This window comes from Cetorhinus maximus, chromosome 3 (genome assembly GCF_964194155.1).
Source record: "Cetorhinus maximus chromosome 3, sCetMax3.hap1.1, whole genome shotgun sequence".
NCBI classification, from domain to species: Eukaryota; Metazoa; Chordata; class Chondrichthyes; order Lamniformes; family Cetorhinidae; genus Cetorhinus; species Cetorhinus maximus.
In genome coordinates, this window is record NC_135881.1 from 189,753,557 (window position 1) to 189,776,161 (window position 22,605).

Genomic DNA, 22,605 nt, shown 5'->3' on the forward strand with positions numbered 1-22,605 from the left:
GAGCAGTCATCAGGTATTCAATGTAAAAGTTAAAACAGAAAAAAAAACCTGAATGTACACAACAGGTTGACTCAGATAGGCCAACGGTTCAGTTCCAAAGGGATGGTCTGCACTCAAGAATGTAAAACTGTCGTTTCCCTGTACAGATCTTAACTACTGCTGGGCATTTCCAGCATTCTTTGGTTTAATCACGCTACATAGTTTAAAAGATGTCTACAATAAATATTTACAGGATGACATAGTACTTACAGCACTGACACAGGCCTTTCAGCACAACAGGCCTCTGCTGGTGTTTATGCTCCACACAAGAATATGAAGAACAATGCACATCACCTGGGCAGGCTATTGCTACACATACAAGTGCCTTTCTCTCCGCAAATCAGATTATTCCTTTATGATATTCAATCTACAGATATGGAGGTCTCATTTTCAGTATACAACAGCAACTTACCTTTATATAGCATGTCTAAGTAACAACTTTCCACTTTTCAGGAGAAATATCAGCACAATTTGACATTGAACCACACAAAGTGATATTGGGGCAACGAAATAAGTATTTATTAAGATGGTCCTTAAAACCTAAGAGAGAGGCAGAGAGGTTTAGTTCAAAAAGTCCAGAGCTTAGGGTTGAGGCAGCTGAAGCTACAACCACCAATGGTGGGGTGCTGAAATCCAGGGATATGCAAAAGGCCAAAACTGGAAGACGGCAAAGTTCTAAGATGGTTCTAGAAATGGAGGAGGTTGCAAAGATAGGGAGGGGTGAGGCCATTGAGGAATTTAAATGCATACATGAGAATTTAAAAACGGAGACATTCCTTGAGCAGGAACTAATATAGTTCAGTGAGCACATGGGGTAATGGGTGAACAGGGGTCTGTGCAAGCTGGAGCACTGGCAGCAGAATTTTGAATGGCCTCCAGTTTACAGAGGTGGGAAGATGGGAGGTCAGCCAGGAAAGCATTGTCTCATGTCTCAACATAACAAAGGCACGGCGAGGGTTGCAGCAGCAGATGAGCTGAGACAGAGATGGGAAACCAAAGTCAGAAGATTATGATTTTAAGTCCTTCTCTCCCGAGACCTGATCATAAAACTTAGGCTGAAGGAATGTTGTGATAACTGAGGTGGCAGTACTGAGAGAATGTTGTGATAACAGAGATGACATATTTTGCATGAGACATTGTGGATTTAAAAGATCCCACGGCATTATTGGAAGAAGAGCAGGGAAGCTCACTCCGCTATCCTGGGCCAATGTTATCCTCAACCAATATCACTAAAAACAAGTATGTCATAAATGATCAGCTGTCCTTTTTTACTAACAGGCAGCTTGATGTTCATTCTTGATCATGCACAACTTAGAATTATCAGAAAGCAAAGCATGATTTCCTTTAAAAAAATAAAAAACTAAAGTTCAGGATTAAGATCATCAGGTTTTAAGTTACAGCCCAAAAGGAACATGAGAGAAGCAGATTTGTTGCTGACATACAGCGGGTTGTGGATGGGGAAGGTAAATGTAGTGTGATTGTAGCCAAGCCCTGCATATTCAATGCACAATCTTCAAGCTTGCTCATGTCTGTGTGCCAAAAGCAGGAGACAAACCGAATAATGATTTCACTCGAGTCTCAGGAGCTCTACATCAAAAATCAAAGTAGCATTAGGTGGAATGACGCCAGGGTGGCCAGCAGCTCCATAAGCATAGTCAGAGGTGCAGGTTAGTTTTGCTGTCTGTCCAACGCTCATCTGAACTAATCCTTCTTCCCAGCCCTTGATAACCTGATTTTCACCGATTTTAAATTTAAATGGCTGAGCTCAGTCCTGAGAATAATCAAACTTTGTTCCATCCTTCAGTGACCCTATATAGTGAACCACACAGAACGGCCCAGCCTTGGGAAAGGTTTGTCCTAACGTGCTGGGGGAGGGGGGGCTGGAGTATCATATTGCTGTTTGTGGGAGCTTAACTGCGCGGAAATTGGTGGCTGTGCTTCCTACGTTACAAAAATAATCTATATATCAATACATAATAACTATATATCAAAATGCTTAACCGGCTGTGAAGTGCTTCGAGATGTCATGTGAAAGGTTCTGTATAAGACGGGTCTCCTTCCTTTCCTACTCCAGCCACTCATCTCAGATAGCTACATAAGTAGACAGTATGCCTGAGTTCTTGCGTAAATGGGGCATTGATAGACCACCCTATTTTCAGTCCCACCACCCTGGTTATGGTGGGCAGAGGCTGTTAAAATTGGCCCCATGTTCTTAACAAGTTCAACACTGAGGTCAGCTGAACTATTCTCTTGAGTTTAACAGAATTGAAGGGAGCAAATGGGATTAGAATGGAGCAGGGTCGATCCAGTTTAATTCGGTTTAATCTTTATTATCTGGAAATAGCTTGAAACTTGCTGTCTATTACAGGAATGTTTTTTTAACATCACCAACCCTTCATTTGTTTGACTTAAACACTATCTTTGGTGCACAATTGGATTTGGTTTTCTCCAATGTAACCGTTTATCCAAACAGTCATAGGCCACATTCTAATTACATTCAAGGAGATGAAAACCACGTTAAGGGGACGAGGACAGGAAATCACTGGCTTTGTTTCATTTTGGGCCCAAAATTATTTTCATTTTTGCTTCTAACACTGTTCCATTTTGATTTCTGCACATCGCTATTCTTTTAAAAGGAACGATAGCTACAGATACTAATTAGAAACAAGTCAAAGGCAAAAGCTGACATATATCGTTGGGTTTGTTGGCGTATTTCCAATCCTGGTTCAGTGCAGATTTAGTCAGAGGCTCCAAGAAATCGATCAAAATATGCCCAGGTTGGCTTATTTCAGCACTTGCGCTACTGCTTCTGCTCTGTGTTGTTTGGCTTGGGTGTTATTTTTGTTTCATGTTGGACCTGCTCTTTCCTTCAATCTGGCTTCTGGCAGTTTTTGTCTGGTGGGGAAGTCAGCATTGCTCCTCCACTCAGACTTCCAGTTAAAACAACAGATGGGTGACCCGTTGGTGTCATTGGACCCTGAAGGGCACATTTAAAGAGGGCCCAGCAGCTTTAGGGAGGGTGCCCTTACTGCCGCAATTATTTGTGTGACATATTGTACCAAACCAGGAAGTATTTGATGGCAATAAAAATGGAAAAAGGCTGAAAATACACAGTAGTTCTATCAGCATCTACCAGAGAAAATGCTGGCTGATATTTCATACATGGATAACCAGTTAAACAAGTAATTGTTGAACAAAAGTACTGGACTGTCTCAGTCCAAGCAGTGTCATCATGCATTGATAAGTCTCAGTTTGCAGAGCATTTTGGAGGAGACAAAATAACAAGACAGAAGGGCTGGGGAAATCAGATTCTGTTAAAGATGACCATCGGAATTTGCTGCTTTGCCAAGCAGTCCAAAATTGTATTAACATAAGTTACTTCAACCCCACCAAGGATCACTGCAAGGGGAAAATCTCCAACAACAGGGAATACTGTGTGAGGAGTCTACATTTTAATAGAGAATGGAAATTAGTGGGAGTGGTCATTAGTAGGAGTGGTCTACAGGCCCCCTAACAGTAGCCACAGTGTAAGGCAAAGTATTCAAGAGAAAACATTGTGTGCCTGTGATAAAGGGACGGCAATAATCATGGGTGATTTTAATCTACACGTAAACCGGAAAAATCAGATTGGCAGCAGTAGCCTGGATGAGGAGTTCTTAGAATGCTTTCGAGATAGTTTCTTAAAGCAGCATGTTCTGGAACCAACCAGAGAGCAGGTTATATTGGACTTGGTATTGGGTAATGTGACAGGATTAATTAATGACCTCAGAGTAAAGGAACTCCTAGGTAACAGCGACCACAATATGATTGAATTTTACATCCAGTTTGAGAGGAGTGGGTCCAAGACTAGTATCTTAAACTTAAATAAGGGCAACTATGTGGGTATGAAAGCTGAGCAAGCTGAAATGAACTGGGAAACTAGGCTAGAGGATAGATCAATAGGGAAGCAGTGGCAGATATTTAAGGGATATTTCAGAGTATTCAGAATAAATACATTCCTACTATAAAGAAAAATTCTAAGGAGAGGACCCACCAACTGTGGTTAACTAGAGATATTAAGGAAAGCATCAAACTTAAGGAAAAAGCATTCAACTCTGCAAAGATGAGTGGCAGGACAGATCATTGGACAGAATATAAAGAATGGCAGAGAATGATTAAAAGGTTAACCAGGAGAAAGAAATTAGAGTATGAGAGGAAGCTAGTTGGAAATGTAAAAATGGGTAGCAAGAGTTTCTACAGGTACTTAAAAAGGAAAAGAGTAAGTAAAGTAAGTGTTGGTCCTCTAGGGAGTGACAGTGGAGAGTTAATAGTAGATAATAAGGAAATGATGGAAGAAATGAACAAGCATTTTGCTTCTGTGTTCACGATAGAGGATGCAAAAAACATTCCAGTAATAGCTGCAAATAAATCAATATCAGGAGGTGAATGGGAGAAAGGAACTTGGTGAAATTGAAATCACTAGGGAAATGGTACTGAGCAAATTAATGGAGCTGCGGGCTGGCAAGTCTCCGGAACCCAGTGGACTACATCCTAGGGTGTTAAAAGAGGTGGCTAATGCGGTAGTCGAAGCGCTGGTGTTAATTTTCTAAAATTCGCTAGATTCTGGAAAGGTTCCATCAGATTGGAAAATAGCCAATATAACCCCTCTATTCAAGAAGGGAGGGAGGCAGAAAACAGGAAACTATAGGCCAGTTAGCTTGACGTCTGTCGTGGGAACGTTATTGGAATCGATCATTAAGGAGGCTATAGCTGGGCACTTAGAAGTGGTCAAGGCAATCGAAAAGAGTCAACATGGTTTTGTGAAAGGAAAATCATATTTAACCAATTTATTGGAGTTTTTGAAGAAGTAACATGCACAGTGGATAAAGGAGAGCCTGTAGACGTACTGTACTTGGATTTCCAGGAGGCATTTGATAAGGTGCCACATCAAAGATAATTACAGAAAATAAAAGCACATGGTGTAGGGGGTAGCATATTAAGATGGATAGAAGATTGGCTGGCTGGCAGAAAGCAGAGATTATGCATAAATGGGTCTTTTTCTGATTGGCAGGATGTGATGAGTGGCCATCCTGCAGGGGCCTGTATTGGGACCTCAACTTTTTATGATTTACGTCAATGACTTGGATGAGGGGAGTGAAGACATGGTAGCTAAATTTGCAGATGACACAAAGATAGGTAGGAAAGTATGTTTTGAGGAGGACATGAGGTTGCAGATGAATATAGATAGGTTGAATGAGTGGGAAAATTGAGTTTAGTGTGGGAAAATGTGAAGTTGTTCACTTTAACAGGAAGAACAAAAAAAAACAGAGTACTACTTAAATGGAGAACGGCTGCATAATTCTGAGGTACAGTGGGATCTAGATGTTCTAGTACGAGTCACAAAAAGTGGGTGTGCAGGTACAGCAAGTTATTAAGAATGCTAATGGATGCTATCCTTTGTTATGAGAGGGATTGAACAGAAAAGTAAGGATGTTATGATTTGATTATACAGGGCATTGGTGAGACCGCACCTCGAATACTGTGTGCAGTTTTGGTCTCCTTATTTCAGGAAGGATGTAAGTGCATTGGGGGTGGTTCAAAGGAGGTTTACTAGATTGATACCTGGAATGAGTGGGCTGTCTCATGAGGAAAGATTAGACAGACTGGGCTTGTTTCCACTGGAGTTCAGAAAAGTGAGGGGTGGTTTGATTGAAGTATACAAGATCCTGAACAGCCTCGACAAAGTGGACATTGAAAGGATGTTTCCTCTTGTGGGTAAGTCCAGGACTAGGAGGCACTGTTTTAAAATTAGAGGTCACCCTTTTTAGACAGAGATGAGGAGAATTTTTTCCTCTCAGAGGGTTGTGTAATTTTGGAATTCTCTGCCTCAGAAGGTGATGGAGGCGGGGTCATTGAATATTTTCAAGGCGGAGGTAGATAGATTCTTGTTAGGCAAGGCATTCAAAGGTTATCGGGGTTAGATGGGAACGTGGAAATCGAAACACAAGAAGATCAGCCATGATCTTATTGAATGACGGAGCAGGCTCGAGGGGCCGAATGGTCTACTCCTGTTCCTATTTCTTATGTTCTTATGTTCTTAGAACACTGTGTGAGGTGACTATCCATTGAACAACATGTTTCTGTTGAGTATTTGGGATCACAATATTGTCAGGGATTTAGATAAGTTATGGGAAAGGATCTGGAAACAAATTGCGTGTAATTGTACATAACTAGAAAAGGACTAATTTCAGTTAATTAAAAAAGGAACCAGGCAAGGTGGATTGGAATCAAAAATTTGTGGGAAAGTCAAAATTGAAGAATAGGAGGCCTCTAATGAGCAGATGGTTTGGGTACAGAATTCACAAGCTCCCTCAAAGGAAGTGCATCCGTACCTGGATCTCCCTAATGCCTAAAGCTATGAAGATTAATATGAAACAGAAAAAGGAGGATATGACAAGTAATACAGAAATGGAGTAGAGAACCAAACTGCATACTGAAAGCGTGGAGAAAATCTAACAAAGGGAATAAGAGGGACAAAGAGGGAATATGAGAATAGATCAGCAGCCATCATGAAAAGGAATCCAAAAATTGAGAATAAGTAAATCAATTGTAAAAAGATAGTCAAAGGAAAGGTGTGGTCAGTTAAAGACCAAACATGAAATAGATCTTGTGGAAGCACATGGAATAGTTGAAGTACTAACCAAGCACTTCATAAGAGTCAGTCAGCCTAACATCGATGGTGGAGAACCTGTTAGAGACAGTAATTTTGAAAAATGCTCACTGGTACTTGGAAAAGTTTGGACTAATTAATGAAAGCCAACATGGATTTTTGATTAACGTGTCTGAGTTCTTTGACGAAGTACCCCAGAGGGTTGATGAGGGTAGTGGGCTGATGATGTGTATACGGGCTTTCAAATGGTGCTTGACAAAGTACCATTTAATAGACTTGTAAGCAAAATTAAAGCCCATGGGGTTTGTTAGGGGAAGAAAGTAAGTAAGAATTTATGGTAAGAGAGAATTCATTATAAGGGAATGAGTTGCTTAAATTAGAATCTATAGGCAGGCCAGCACAAACCAATAAATCAACAGTTAAACAGTTAAACCAGATGAACTTTGTACACCTGCAGGGCTTGCAATCACCAGCAAGGTCCTGGGAGGTAGACTGGACATGAAAGAATTAAAAATAAGATAGATTGGGTGTTCTGGGAGTCAGACTGGAGACTTAGGTTGGAAAACAACTAAGATTAAGTGTGCTCTTCAACAGATAGGGGAAGGACAGATGGTCCCAGCTTAGATAGGAGGGAAGGTCTCTGCCTGGGTGAAAAGTGGGGTGTACCTGATGCCAGAGATATACGTGATCAGTAAAGTATAAATATGCTGAACACTTGTAATTTAGCAGAGTGCTATCTCAAGCTGCCTTGAGATGGTTCCTTCCTTGCAATTGCTCGAATAAACGATCATGACCTGTACCTGAGCCTCATGTGGTCTGTTTGTCAAAGTTACCACAACAGGTTAAAGGGACAGAGGAGGCAGCGATACAAAATTGACAATGGGACAAAAAACAGAGAGTAGTGGTAAACAGCTGTTATTCAGGCTGGAGGGACATGTAAAGAGATGTTCTCCAGTAGCCAGTATTAGGACCGCTGCTTTTTAAAATATTTATTAATGTCCTGGACTTCAGTATTGTGGACATTTTTTTCAAAGTTTGCAGATGACACAGAACTCAGAAATATAATAAATGTTGAGAAGGATTGCAACAGAATTCATGAGGACATAGACAGTGTGAGGTTCTTGGGACAGAAACAATTATACATTCAGCCAGACATTTAGAATTAGAACTGCACAAGCTATTAAACATGGATCCTTCTTTATCATTTATTTTTTCCTAGTAGACTCTCTCTGGTGGCCCATGTGTATATTGTAGCTTCAAGTGGACAAAATGCACAATACAATTTTCAATACACTACATCTGAACTGGTGAAATGGGCAGACACATCACAGATGAAATTTAATTCAGTGAAGTGTCAAAAGATATATTTTGATAGAAAGAATGAGGAGAGGAAATATAAACTAAATGCTACAATTTTAAAGGGAAGAGGAGGAACAGAAAGACCTTAGGGAATATGTGCACTTGTCTTTGAAAGTGGCAGGACATGTTGAGTAGGGTGCTTTAAAAAAGCATATGGTATCCTTGACTGTATGTGTAGAGGAATAGAGAATAACAGCCAGGACGTTATGCCAAACCTTTACAAAACATTAGTTACTACAGTTTAGGAAGAATGCCAAGGCCTTAGATTGGAAGAGATTTACTAGAATGGAACCAAGGAGGAGGGACTTAATTTAGGTGGAGAGACTGGAGGAGCTAGGTTTGTTCTCCTTAATGCAAAGAAGGTTAAATGGAGATTCGATAGAGATGTTCAAAATCATGCATGATGTTGATTGGATAATTCAGGAGAAACTGTTTCCAGTAGCACAAGGGTCAGTAACCAGAGCATCACAGAGTTAAAGTGACAGGCAAAAGAGCTAAAAGCTACTTGACACATTTTTGACACATCAAGTTACTGAGATCTGGAATGCATTGCCTGAAAGGGTGGTGGAAGCAGATTTCATAGTGATCACCTAAAGGGAATTGGATAACTAGTTAAAAGGAAGATACTCACAGGGCTATGGCACAGACCCATGGGGCTAACTGGATAGCTCTTTTAAAGAGCTGGCACAGCTATGATGGGCCAAATGACCTCCTTCTGTGCAGTCTCATTGGGGATACTGTGTAAGGAGTCTACTTATCATAGGGATTACTATGTGAGGAGACTCTCCTTCAACAAGGAAGTCTGTCAGGATTTGTGCCATCGCCTGAAATGAGACTTTCAACTAAGAAACAACATCAGCCCTCTGTTTATAATTACCATTAAAAGTAAAGAGAATATTACACTTTTTGTACTCCAAGGCTCTGTCAAACAGCAGCTGGAGACTCAACGTCGTTCTTATTTTGTGTATCCCTTTCTTAATTGCAAACACACATGGTCCCTTTTGACTTACTTGTGCCCATAAAATTTCAACATTGGGATTCAGCAGGAATTGGAGAAATAGATACAAATTTAGAAAAGGTGCATCATTCTAAGTATATTGAGTACCATCAGCTGCGCACATGATATGCTTTAAGCACTTGCACATAATTTCAATTCTTCAGTAGAAGAGGATTCCAGTTTTACTATCCACATGTTGCAACCACATGGAAAGTATTGTGTCTGTAAATGTGTTTATCTGAGAATGTTCACAATATACATATCCACTAAAACCCAGAGATTCTCCAAGGGCAGGAGTTTTAGTTCTGCAGGCGCCCGTGATCGGCGGGTCCAGGAACGGCTGGGGAATGGACCGCTGACTGCAATCGGCCCCCGACCGCCATTTCACACTGGCTGGCCAATTAACAGCCAGCCAGCATGAAAGGCGTGCTGAAATGTTCAGCGCTGCCGGGGTGGGGGTGGGAGGAGGGCGAGCGCTGAAGTCAGCGCGGGCGCTGGGGAGTGTGGAAGGAAAGCTCCCTGAAGGCAGAGAGCTGCCTCAGGGAGCTGAAGAATCCAAAAGCTATAAATAAAGATTTTGAAATGCTGAAAATAAATGTCCATGCATCAGAATCAGCCACCTGCACATAAAATTCTGTCCAAGCATTTATATACATTTTTTTAAATTAACATCGAAAACCTCATCCTGCCCTTGGATGAGATTTCCTCAAAACGGCAATGGCCGCCTGGCCGATTCGCCCGCCCGGCAACCGTAATGTTGGGTGGGCAACAAAAAATCTCCATCAATTACAACGTTAATGGCCTTAATGTCACATGAGTGTGTGATGTTGGGACACTTGCCCGACGTCATCATGCGCTATTTCACGCTCGAGCACGCACCCACATGCCAAGCAAAAAATTCTGCCCCAACCCTTCCAAGGCAAAATCAGGTTCACAGTTGACTCCTTGAAAAGGGACAAAGGATATCACCACACATCGCTGTGTTCCGTGGGAGCATGTATACAATGATGCCCATTAGGCAGACAAGAACATCACTCAGCAGGCACGGCTGGTGAAACAGTGGGTCAAACATTTGGAATGGATTGCAAGTTCCTTACAATAAAGGCGGAGCTGCCAGAATGGTGTTCCTGTTATACATTGTTCACAGCAGAAGCTCAGGACGGAGGCATTTGACTGACTTTGGACAAGAGGCAGTGACAGGTGATGCCGCAAGAGGAGGAGAGGCCGAGGAAGAAGTTTGCAGAAACAAAGTGGTTGCAGAGGGAAGCAGCAGGGTTTTGCTGACCTATAACCAAGGAATTCTTCCATTGAGGTTGTTATGGACAGGGATGAGAGAGAACAGAAACCCTTGTGCCCTCCCCTTACTGTCTATAATCAGTGCGTTTTTGAAAAGGAAGATGGGGGTGTTTCTTAACCCCTGGGTGTACAGTCAATTTGAATAACTAGCAGCACACCTATCATCGGTTTAAATAAAGAGAACTATTCATTCACACATTCAGCCTGAAAAGCTAACACTACGTCAATCACACACACGGATAGTGCACTTTTACAATTTACAAACAAAGGAATAGTTTGTAAGTCCCATGATTGGCTCACCTCACCTCAGTGTAGGCTTGGTGAAGAAGAGATTCTTTTCCGCTCTTGAAGTGTAGCTAGGTGAATCGATCACCAATGTCATCTATCAAAGTTTTTTTTAGGATTCCCTAAAGAGGTGGATCTTCAACAGATCAAGAAGTTCATTGCTTGCAGTCTTATTACTAGGAGGTTGGTTTTCTGTACTGGTGGACTTGAAAAGGAACAGGCTTAGAGTCCTTATGATGTTGCAGTCTCCAGTTATAAGGCATAGATGTTGCTGCATTTGCTGCTGCTGCTACTGCTGCTTGGTGTGTTCTTTGCAAACTGACAGGTTTCTCTCTGGCTCTTGGGGTAATAAGATTAATTATCTGTGGTCAGTTTTGGTCATGGGACTACATGATCAATACTTCTATTGTGTACCTAGAATGATTTGAAGTTAGAAGCTATTGCTACACAATGGGGGAATGGTTGGTGGCCATTCACACTTACTTATGATGAATTGGTTTCTCTCCAGGTTTCTTCATTAAGTTTTGAGCTCAGAGACAGTGAGTCTAGGAGTCCGTTGAGTTTTAGCAAAGTCCACAAACAATAGGAAGTGTGAATTCCACAAATGGTTTTGGCTTGTTATGTCCATTGAAGGGGAAGCATCCCATCCACGGTCACTCAATTGAACTTCCTAGAGACTTGAGGTAGTTCTGAGTCTCTGCAGAAATTGCAAAAGTCACCTAACTTTCTGCAGCTATCTTAGCAGCCTTTTAATGTGCACTTTTAAAAGAAAAGGCAATTCCAGAAAGTTATATACTGAATGCAGTCCATGTTTAAAGTTATGAATATGACATGCCATCAATGGATATGACAGGCTCCAAAAACCAGGAATCATTATGTAATTTAATGCACATTAGCTATTTGACTTTTGTCATTTATTTAAGAAAACATTCCCTACTGATGTCTTTGCCAATTAACTTGGAAATTAAACCTTGTGATCTTTGTGTCAATGTGCTTTAATTTTTATGAAAATGGATCTGCAATGTTTAAAGTCACACATTGCTGTGCTGTCTCACTTGTGTGAGGCCCATAGCCGGTACTTCAGTAAGATTGACTAAGAGCAATTCACACCCAAAGACTTCACTCTTCCAAGTCTGATGTCAACCTCTCTATTGTATAAGAATACAAGAATACAAAATTTACACATAAAACAAAAGGAAATTAGGTGCAACAATTCTTTGCTATCACTCAACCCCATCTTAAATGCCTTTGTAACATGATCCTCATTTACATCACTCCTGAAAGGTATCTAACTAGTTTGATCTCATGCCCTGTCTTCAATTATGCCACAACTTCTTGCCCCAAATTTTCACTTTGTGCCCGCAAAGATTTGAAGTGGACAGCCTCACCTAGACATACTCACATTTTTAGCCTCTTATGTTTTGACCATTACATCTTTACACTTTTCTTTCCCTTGCTATTGTGTTTAACTAACTTGATTGAGTTTTTTGATGAGATAACAGGGAGGGTTGATGAGAGTAATGGGGTGATGTGGTGTATATGGACTTCCAAAAGACCTTTTGGTAAAGTACTACATAATTGGCTTGCCAGTAAAGTTGAAGGCTTAAGAATTAAAAGGACAGTGGATGCATGGATACAAAATTGGCTAAAGGACAGGAAATAGAAAAGTGATGCTGAGCGGTTGTTTACCGGACTGGAGGAAGGTAATGTTTCCAGGGCTCAGTATTAGGGCCATTGTATTTCTTGATATATATTTATGACATAGACTTGGGTGAACAGGTCATCATTTCAAAATTTGCAGATGAGACAAAACTTAGAAATATAGTGAACTGCGAGAAGGATAGTGATAGGCTTCAAAACAGGCAGGTGAACTAGGCGGACATGTGGCAGGTGAAATTGAATGGAAAGAATTGCAAAATGATACATTTTGATAGGACGAATGAAGAAAGGCAATATAAACTGGAGGGTACAATTCTAAAGGGGATACAGGAACAGGGGTACATGTGCACAAATCATTGAAGGCGGAATTATGTGCACTCACAACTTGCCAATGCTGCCTCTGCATTCGGGTCTGAGTCCATTTAACAGGAAAAATCCTAGGAGTTATCTCACAACCCAAACTTAAAGAACAATATAAAAACAGCTTTGAACCTCTCTATCACAAAAACTGTTTTATTAAGGCCTGGCATTCTTATCTGTTCTATGAATGGAATGGCTTTGATTTATTCCTTATGATTCATGGCTGGTTCTTCCTCACAGCGGAAATTTTCTTAATTGACCACAAAGAATTGAAGATTGAGGGATAACTTGCAGCATTCACTACACGACCATGAAGTTGTTAGAGGTAAATTATTACTACGTATGCTGTAGCAGTCGTGTCTAATCTGAAATTAGTTCTGTAGGAGACTCCTGTCAAATGTAAGCGTTTGTTTTAGAAATATTGTAGCAGGCTGTGATCTCTATCTGTCATGGCAACAGATCTTCAGTAGTTCAGTGAAGCTACATGAATAATTGCCTCACTCTTTATTTAAACGAACAAAGCTGACCATCCAAAAAGCAGATAAATGTAACATCATTTAAGTGGTGACTGTTGTTATTCAAACTGATTCTGATCAAGGATCATTTATAAATGAATCTTGGAATTATGTTGGACAGCAGCAATTTGACTGGTTTATGCTGTTGATGTATAGTGAAAGGGAAGAGGACAATGTAGATTCTCAATGTATTCATACAGATCATTCACATCAGCATGACATGTTATGGGACAGGCAGGGCTAAAACCTTCCATCAGGTTTATCATGAATTCTGTTTCCTTGAGAAATGAAGGTCATCATGAATTTAACTCCATGGTCTTTTTTTGTCCTGTACCCAAAATTCAAAACTATTTTACAACGATGGTGAAAATGTCAGTGGATAAACACGCTCCGCAAACACTGGGCTGAATTCTAACCCCCCACCCCCCGGACCGTTTGGGGGGGGGGGGTGTTGTGCGGGGGCGGGCTGGAGTGAGCGCGCACCCGATCGGCACCCACCGATTGGGTGCGCGCCGCCATTTTACATGGACGGGCCAATTAAGGCCCACACACATGACGCACACCCAGAAGCGCTGTGCGGTCTCTGTGCGGGCGGGGGGGGGGATTCCCTGAGTTGGGGTCTGCGCTCCTTCGCGCACGCGCACCTCAGGGAGATTAGATTAAGTTTTGAAAAACGTAACAACGGTGAAAAAAAAATTTAAGGACATGTCCTCTCATGGGAAACTGTCACATGAGCTGGGACATCTCCATTAATTTTTTCAAAACATTTTATTTAATTAATAAACCCTCCGTGAAACCTCATCCCGCCCGTGGATGAGGTTTCATGAAAAATGCGAAGGCCGCCTGGTCTCTTCGCTTGCCCCGCCAACCTTAATGTTGGACGGGCGGCTTCCTCAACAGCTTTCATCACTTTGTTAATGGCCTTTAATAGCCCTTTGACAGTTCAGCGGGCACGCAGCCGACGCGACTGTGCACCCGCCGAACTGACAATCTAAAGGATGCGCGGCGATGTTGGGACGCCCGCTCGACATTACCACGTGTCATTTTACACATCGGCAAGCGGGCCCCGCCCACCCACCCATCGCCGACGGAAAAATTCTTCCCACTATTTTGGGCAGACCCCTTTGTAAACAGCATCTACACGACACACACAGATGTTAACCTCATGGGATATGACTACTTAACTATCTAAATGAATGTTAAACTCATTCTGTTATATGGGTTACAGGCATTCAAACATAGCAGGGACAGACTTCAATAGGCCTCACCTTACGTCCTGGTTCAGAATTATAGCTAATGCATGAAATTTTACGAGTTCAGGTTTGACTGTACATATTATATCCAGTTGGGTTTGATTTCTGGCTAATCTTTCTTTTCTTGTGCTGTTGAATGATCATATTTCAGTCATTTTCATATCTGTTGTCTATCAAGTATTGTAAGATGCCTGGTATAATGAGGGATAGTTTAAATTTAGAATTTAGATTAAGCGCTTATACTTTATTCACATCAAAGGATGTTTTCTGCCTTTGGAAGCTATGTTGATAATCTTTGTCTTTCTTTTATTTCAACTGCAAGGATTAGGAATGCTAATTATTTCAATTTTCTGTTGGGCGGGTATATTCACTCACATTCTGTTGGCTTTACTGTCAGACCAAGCAGGATTCGCCTGCAGTAATGCACCTCTCTAATGGTTTAACTGGTGAAGTAACAGCGAGGATGTCGCTCCAGCACCAGAAAATGGTGTGAAAAGCTAAGTGAACTTTTACAGTCAGATCCCCTGGAACTGCCATTTTAGGATTTTGAGAGACAATTTTGCAATTAGTCAATAGCACTAGAACCAAAGCATTTGCTCAGATAAACTCAAGTTGGCCCTGCATTGTCAAATCAGAAGCCAGATAGAAACTGAGAATTTAAAAACTCTGTGTTCATCATCTGCTTGTGTAGTTTGTACTAGACACTTTAAGGAAAGAAAGACTTGCATTTATACAATACCTTACATGACCTTAGGTCATCCCAAAGTGCTTCACAACCCCAGTGAAGTAATTTACGAAGCGTAGTCACTGTTGTAAGGTTAGAAACAAAGCAGCCAATTTGCACACAGCAAGCTCCCACAAACAGCAATGGGGCAGTCAAAGATTTTGGAACTTGCATTCACTTCCCAAACGGACCAGTAAAATAAAAGTTTTAAAAAAGGTAAGAGAAACAGACATCTTACTTGCACAGGTTTAGACAAATAAATGGTAAGAATAGATACAGTGTAAGAAATGAAGTAGCAATGATAATAATTTATGATAATTACATTAGTATCCCATTTTTGAGTTTCTTGACTAATCGCAGAGCCTGGGTATGGTGATGACACATGTCTGCCAAGGGAAGGATTTCTAGTTAAAGGGACCCCTGAATTCCTAGGGTTCCTGAGGCTCCAGTGACCACAGGGATAGTAAGAAGACGTGAGATCGCTACCCCGGGTCTCTGACTCTTCCCTGGAGATCATGCAGCAGAATCTGAGGGATCGAAGTGAAACGCTTTTCCTGCAAATAGGAGGAAAAGGCCAATCTGTCAAACCAAGTAAGTACGGATGGAAGTGGCCGACGAAGTCAGCACCAGAAGTGTGGCCCCCTCGAACATGGATACAGTGTCCCAAGAGATTTAGTGGCTTTGTGGGCACAGAAAAGGTGAGTGACATTCCAGTTTCAGGTGTTACTGACTTCCGCAGCACACCCTCCTGCACTGCACTCCTCAGAGCAGCACACATTGCAACTGAACTCATTCCCCTCTATCCCCATCTAAACAGCGAACACTCACACTCACCTTATTAACATCCACATCCATGCCTCACAGGCAGCCTCCACGAGTGTTGCCATTGCATCCACTCTGCATAATCCATTTCTCACACTCCTAACTCAGCTTTCTCTCTTTGCAGAAGAGAGCGCACAGCTCCAGGGAGAGGGAGAGAAGTAGAGGGTGCCCTTCAGTGATAGTCACCTTGACGGCCACTGTATTGGCCAGGTCCCATCAGGTCCACACTGGACCTCTGTGTCCATTTCCTCTTACCCTGTGGTGCAGCGTGTTGCTATGGAGAAGGCAGCTGGTGCTGCTGCAGGCGTTGCTCCTGCTGCTGTTGGTGTTGCACCCCCTCTTCCTCCTCATCATAAGTCCAAGATAGAGCTGCACTAGGTGTTTCCATGCTGCAGTGACAGCTGACAGCAGGAAAGTGCAGATCAAGGTGAGTAAAGTCCAAAGCAGGTGAAATGTCTCCTAAAAATTTGGAAGGTACCTGTGAAGCAATGAAATCAGGCTTTCTGAACAAATGCTATGTGCATTGGTAGACCAGTAGCTTTGCAGTTTCACCGTTCAAAGCCCATCAGTTTCATTGATCAATGGTTCCACACTGTGTCTTCATCTGTTTGACCTTGGTGAGTTCCACGCCATTCGAGAAATCCATGTGTGGGCTGTTAAAGCCAGGATCCTGGGTTAAATCATAATTAATTAACTATGTGAATAGCAAGTTACTTATCCAACAGCTCCACAGGGGATACCTGCTCGCCCACGTGAACCCTGGAAGTGGGCGGGATCACATAGGATTCCTAAACCATTGGCATTTTTTAGAGCTTTAACCCACTGGCCTGCATCCAAACCTTAAAAGTAGTTAAAATTCTGTACAATTAATCGGAAGGAAAATAGTACATTTCAGCAGATATATCCAGTCCTTTTAAAAAAAATTTGTCTTAATAGTATCATTAGAATAGGCTACATTACAACAGTGATCACACTTCAAAAGCAAGTTTGGGAGCCTTGAGGTTGTGAAAGGTGCGATATAAGTGTTTTTCTGTATAATCCCAATAACCAGATTAAGTGAGTCAATTGATCCTGAGCCAATATGTACTGGGGTGTCCTGTTGCACAAGCCCTTGCAAATTGTATTTGTAGCAAAAAGGACTGCAGTAGAGAAGGGGTAGTCCAAATACAATAACAACTTACATTTGTATAATGCCTTCAGTGAAGTAAAACATCCCCAGGTGCTTCACAGGAACATTACCAAACAAAAGCACCCTGAAGCACATAAGAATGCAGGTGGTCAAAGTTTGGTCAAAATGTTGGTTTTAAGCCCTGATTTTAACTAACATGTCCAGTGGGAATAGGGTGAGGTCAGGAGAGACACCCATCTTACATCCCACCCGATTGTATTCTGTATGATTTTATGAGTAGAATCGGGTGGTTCTTGTGCCTATCCTGAACCTGCCCCATTCTTACTGGGCATATTGGGTTAATTTTGAGGCTTATGTGCCCATTGGAGGAGGCTAATCACAATGTCACATGCCATTTGATCAATGTGTGAAAGTCGGAGGATGTGGTGTTGGAAGGACAGAATGGAAGTAGAGAGGAAGATGAGTTTGCTCTTAAAAGTCTAACCATATGTACTTGCCTGTGTTTAGAAAATCTGGCCCTTTTCAATTTCTGTATAAAACAAATATTTCTAAAAAGTCTAGTGCTTTTGGTGAGCCTTTTGTAAAGAGGGTTAGTGATAATCTAGTCTGATTTGAGTGTCTGTCATAACAATTTATCAGACTATCATTTGAAAAGTGTATCCCAGCAGATGAAACTTCACATATTAGTTTCTACAAGACTTCAAAGATCTCCTTCAGATCATTTTAATTTCAAAACACTAAATTAAACAAATGTGTTTTGTTGCTCAGTAGGCTGCTTTGACGTCCATGTCTAACTACAGCCACTGTTGCTATAGGAACACCACATTATCACAAAAGCTTAGTTTATTATTATTCATGCTAAGAATTGTAATTTAATGACCTGCCCCAAAATTGAGATTTCCTTGCACTGTGTACATCAGACCTCATTGTGACACAATGGGGTGGGAGACAAGCAAAAGTGTGACGGTCCCTGGGAAACAGTTGGTTGTCCCTTAACAAATACCATCAAAACTAGTTAACTGGTCAATCATCTCATTTGGTCTTTAGAATTGGACTTTGCTGTGTGCAAATGGACTGCTTCGCTTACCTATGTGGTAATGGTGACTGCACTTCAAAAGTACTTGGCTGTGAAACACTTCAGGAGTCAGATAAATAATTCTACAATAACTACTAGTTTGTTCAAATTTTGAATTGAAATTTGTGAATTGTAGGAAATAATTTGCTCACAGAGAAGCCCCATAAACAACGTTAAATTAAATGGCCAGAAATATTTTGTGCGCTGTTGGCTGAAGGATAAATATTGGCTAGTATGCCAAGGGAGCCTCTATGGTTTCTTCCAATGTTTTCCATCCATCCAATTATGGCCAGGTTGAATATGTCATCTGAAAAACAATGCCCTTGACAATGCAGCATTCCCTCAGAAGTATCAGCCTGTATTTTGTGCCCAAGTTTCTGGAGTGTGACTTGAATGCACGATTAGCTGACTCAGAGGCAATAGTGTTACCACCGAGCCAGGCTGACACCTAAAAGAATGCATTGTATCCAGAAAGATCCATGTTCAGAATAATTAACAAGGTTTGGGAGTAAGTTGCTCGACCTTGACAAATGTTCACACTGTTGGAAGAAAAGGCATTAAAAAGTGGTTCTGACAAGATATGGCAATCGATGGGAATAGTACAGAGGCAGAGGCCTTTGGCAGTGAGGCAGAGTGCAGCATAAATCCATGGGGCCATTGTGGATAGAAACAAGTGCCAGGAACAGGGCAGCCAAAGATAAAGTCCACACACTGTGATAAACACATCAACTGCTGTAAATGGAACAGGAAGGTACCCAGACAATATCCCTGATGTCTTGAGATGGCAAGCCAACTATTTAAGCTCAAGGGGTTGATTAGAATGTATCAGCATCAGGTCTCGTAAGTGACATAAATGATATGTGCTGCCTGGTTTAATTAGAAATAAACAGCAGTACAGCAATATCAAAAGAGACTTTGCTAACATGCAAACCAAAAAATATTTAGTAACATTGTATAAATTCTCAAGTGTAATGTAATTTTTCCAACTTTATACAAGGTGCTTTCAGCAAATCGTGTAATAATTGTCTCTTCATATTCTGAAACAATCATTCTGCAATTTATGCAGAGCCTAAAATCTGATGTCAAACACTGTCAAGGTTGTGCTTTTTAACACCTGTGCTAAGCATTGGTTTTGACAGAGTGCTGAGTAGGAAATCTGGATGCATTGGACTTCTTTAACAAAACCCAATTGACTTACCTTCTATTTAACTGAATGGTCTGAAAACCGGGTTGGGGGGAGGGGGGGCGTGGGTGCCACAAGCATGCAGCCTTCTTAGGCTAATTCTCCTCACTGTGCTCTACTCAGGTCATGCGCAAGGTCCAGGCAACAAAGACAAAGACCAAGCCCACCAGACACAAAATATGACTCTCTTGAATCGCTAATTTCAGCACTATGGGAGCAGGCAGATAAGAAAAACAGCAATGGGCCCACTCCCGATGATTTCCTGCACACCCTGTACCGATTGTTATATTTGTAAGGGCGATAATCCCATTGCCCCGTGTGTCTCGTACATGCACTGGGAGCAGCAGAGTGGGAAGAAAGTGATGTCAGTCGGCATCCATTGCTGATTTGGTACCCAGCCTCCCATCTTGAACCTCACAGCTCCTCTCAATGCCCTCTCTTAAACAAGAATACACTGTATCTAGAAAGATCCATGTCCAGAGTAATTAACAAGGTTTGGGAGTGAGTTGCTCGACCTTGACAAATGTTCACACTGTTGGAAGAAAAGGCATTAAAACGTGGTTCTAACAAGATATGGCAATCTATGGGAATAGTACAGAGGCAGAGGCCTTTGGCAGTGAGGCAGAGTGCAGCATAAATCCATGGGGCCATTGTGGATAGAAACAAGTGCCAGGAACAGGGCAGCCAAAGATAAAGATAAACACATCAGCTACTGTAAATGGACCAGGAAGGTACCCAGAAAATATCCCTGATGTCTTGAGATGGCAAGCCAACTATTTAAGCTCAAGGGGTATGTAATTTAGAATGTATCAGCATCAGGTCTCGTAAGTGAAATAAATGATGTGTGCTGCCTGGTTTAGTTAGAAATAAACAGCAGTACAGCTGACACCCCCCTCCCCACCCTAACCCCACCCCACCCCCCACTCATCCCACCCACGCACCCACCCCACCCACGCTTCCCAATCCCCTCCCCAGCCCCTACCCTCCCAGCGCAGTTTAAAAAAAAAAATCACCATTCAACTTTCAGGTGAGGTGCATTAAACTTTCTTTTACTGTTGCAGAATTAGTGGAAGTTTTTTTTTTATTATTTGTTCATGAGATGTGGGGGTTGCTGGCTAGGCCAGCATTTATTGCCCATCTCTAATTGCCCTTGTTCAGAGGGCATTTAAGAGTCAACCACATTGCCGTGGATTTGGAGTCACATGTAGGCCAAACCAGGTAAGGACAGCAGATTTCCTTCTCTAAAGGATATTAGTGAACCAGATGGGTTTTTACAACAATCAACAATGGTTCCATGGTGGGATTTGAACCCAGGTCTCTGAATGACTAGTCCAGTGACAATACTACTACGCCACTGCCTCCCCAGGGAGTACACAGTATTGTGTACTGTGCTCTTGGAGTAGCTGAAGAAGTTATTTTAGTCAATAGGGAAGTGGTGTTAGCTCTTTGGGAGGGGTGGTCTGGATTTGAAAGGCTTCTGAGCAGAAAACTTGCTCCCAGTCGTGGTGGTCGGAGTTACAGTTCCTCTTGGGCTGCAGCATGGCAGGGAGATGGAGCAGAAGCAGCAGAGAAGAGGAACTGTGTGTGAGCAAAGAGCGTTCCTCCTGCTGCCAGCTCAGCCAGGAGAAGCATCAACAGTGACTATGCTAAACTGTGCCACCTCCTTGAACTGGATCTACAGTCACAGCATAGAGTGAGAATGGCACTGCCAGTGGCTGTCACCATCTTCGAGCTGCCATGTTGAACTAGAGGGTGACTGCTCGGCAGCAAGTGTTGCCCTCTCTACACGTGGCTGGTGACTCCACTCTGCCATCCCACCACACTTGGACAGCCTTTCTACAGCCAGAGCCATGCTGCTAAGAATGTTGTGGAACAGACCCTTGGTAACCTGAAACAGTGGTTTCACTGCCTGGACTGCATGGGAGGGATTCTACCTTACTTACTGAAGCGTGCCTCACAATTTGTGCTTTTCTGCTGCATCCTCCACAACCTGAGAATGTAGCTTTGGCCACCAGGCCTTTGGTGTCCACCTCAGGAGGAGGATGAAGAGAAGGAGGAAGAGGAAGAAAGGAGGCAGCTGGGACACCATTGCTCCAGATACACTGTCTGTCAGCAAGCTAATCAGACTCCGGTTCCCCTGTATGCCCCGATTGCCCATTCTCCACGTTTCCATCTGTTCTCCTATGGACCATCACATCATCCTGCTGACCAAAATCCTGAAATGAAATACACCACAAAAAAAGCCACACGATAACGACCTTTTCCAACACCACCTCCAATATTACAGACAAAACTGAACTATTCATCCTTGTGCATTCCCTTAGCTCCTATCTTGCCTTTACCTGGCCTCGTCCTCCAACACATTGCCACCCTAGTGGCTGCAGATTATATGCTGGAGACTGCTGCCTTTCACTGGGGAAGACTCTGGATGACCATGGAGGACATCCTTGAGCAGCCTTGGGCCTTGAAAAGCTGAGTTTGGACGTTGCCAATTCTGCATGGGTGGCAGCAGTCTGGGTTGCCTCGATGAAGGGCAACAACAGGGTGAATGGCAGAGAGGAAGTGGTGGGAGCATGACTGCTATTGTGCTGTGAGAGGACAGCAGGCTTGTGCAATGTAGAACTGCCACTCCTTGGGGTAGCACCTCAGCAGTCCTGGTAATCTGCTGAAGCTTAGATTGCTGGACTGCTTGTGACACCTTTGAATACTGGTATCTGCAGCTATGACAGGCGCCTGAGCCTGCATAGCATGAAGCTCAGCTTTCTTGGCAGCAAGCAGAGGTTTCACGACCTCAGCCTGAGCTTCCACTATAGCATTCAGACGTTGGCTTCTTTCTGCCCGGGTTGCAATGGAAGCTGAGAGATCAGCCATCAGCTGCTGCAACACGGCTGCATCTGCAAGTGATGTCATGGAACTGGCCACCACATACCACCCTGGAAAGGGTGGGTTCCAAGCTCTGTGAGATGCCCTGTGCCAAGTTGGGAGCCAGACCCCGCCACGCTCAGTGACAGTGACAACAGGATCTCCGGCGGACCTGCCAATGGACCGAACATTTCTGTGTGCATGTCCATCAGCCATTTCCTGTAGGATGGTCCATTGAAAACCTTGCCTGAGTCCTCTGCAGTAGAACCCGTCTGCGACCTTGCCCTCTGTGAAGCTGGCACAAGTGCTACCTTTCCCCTGCCTTGCTGTGGCCCACTCCTGCCCAGTGACTCACCACAGGCAGGACCCACCTCAATATTCCCGTCTAATGTACATAC

The 22,605-nt window shown here is 42.6% G+C and overlaps 1 pseudogene; it reads right to left on the minus strand.

The window, feature by feature from the left end:
• Positions 1–1,283: 1,283 nt before the first annotated feature.
• On the minus strand, positions 1,284–22,255 carry LOC144674443 (peptidyl-prolyl cis-trans isomerase FKBP1A-like; annotated as a pseudogene).
• Positions 22,256–22,605: the final 350 nt, after the last annotated feature.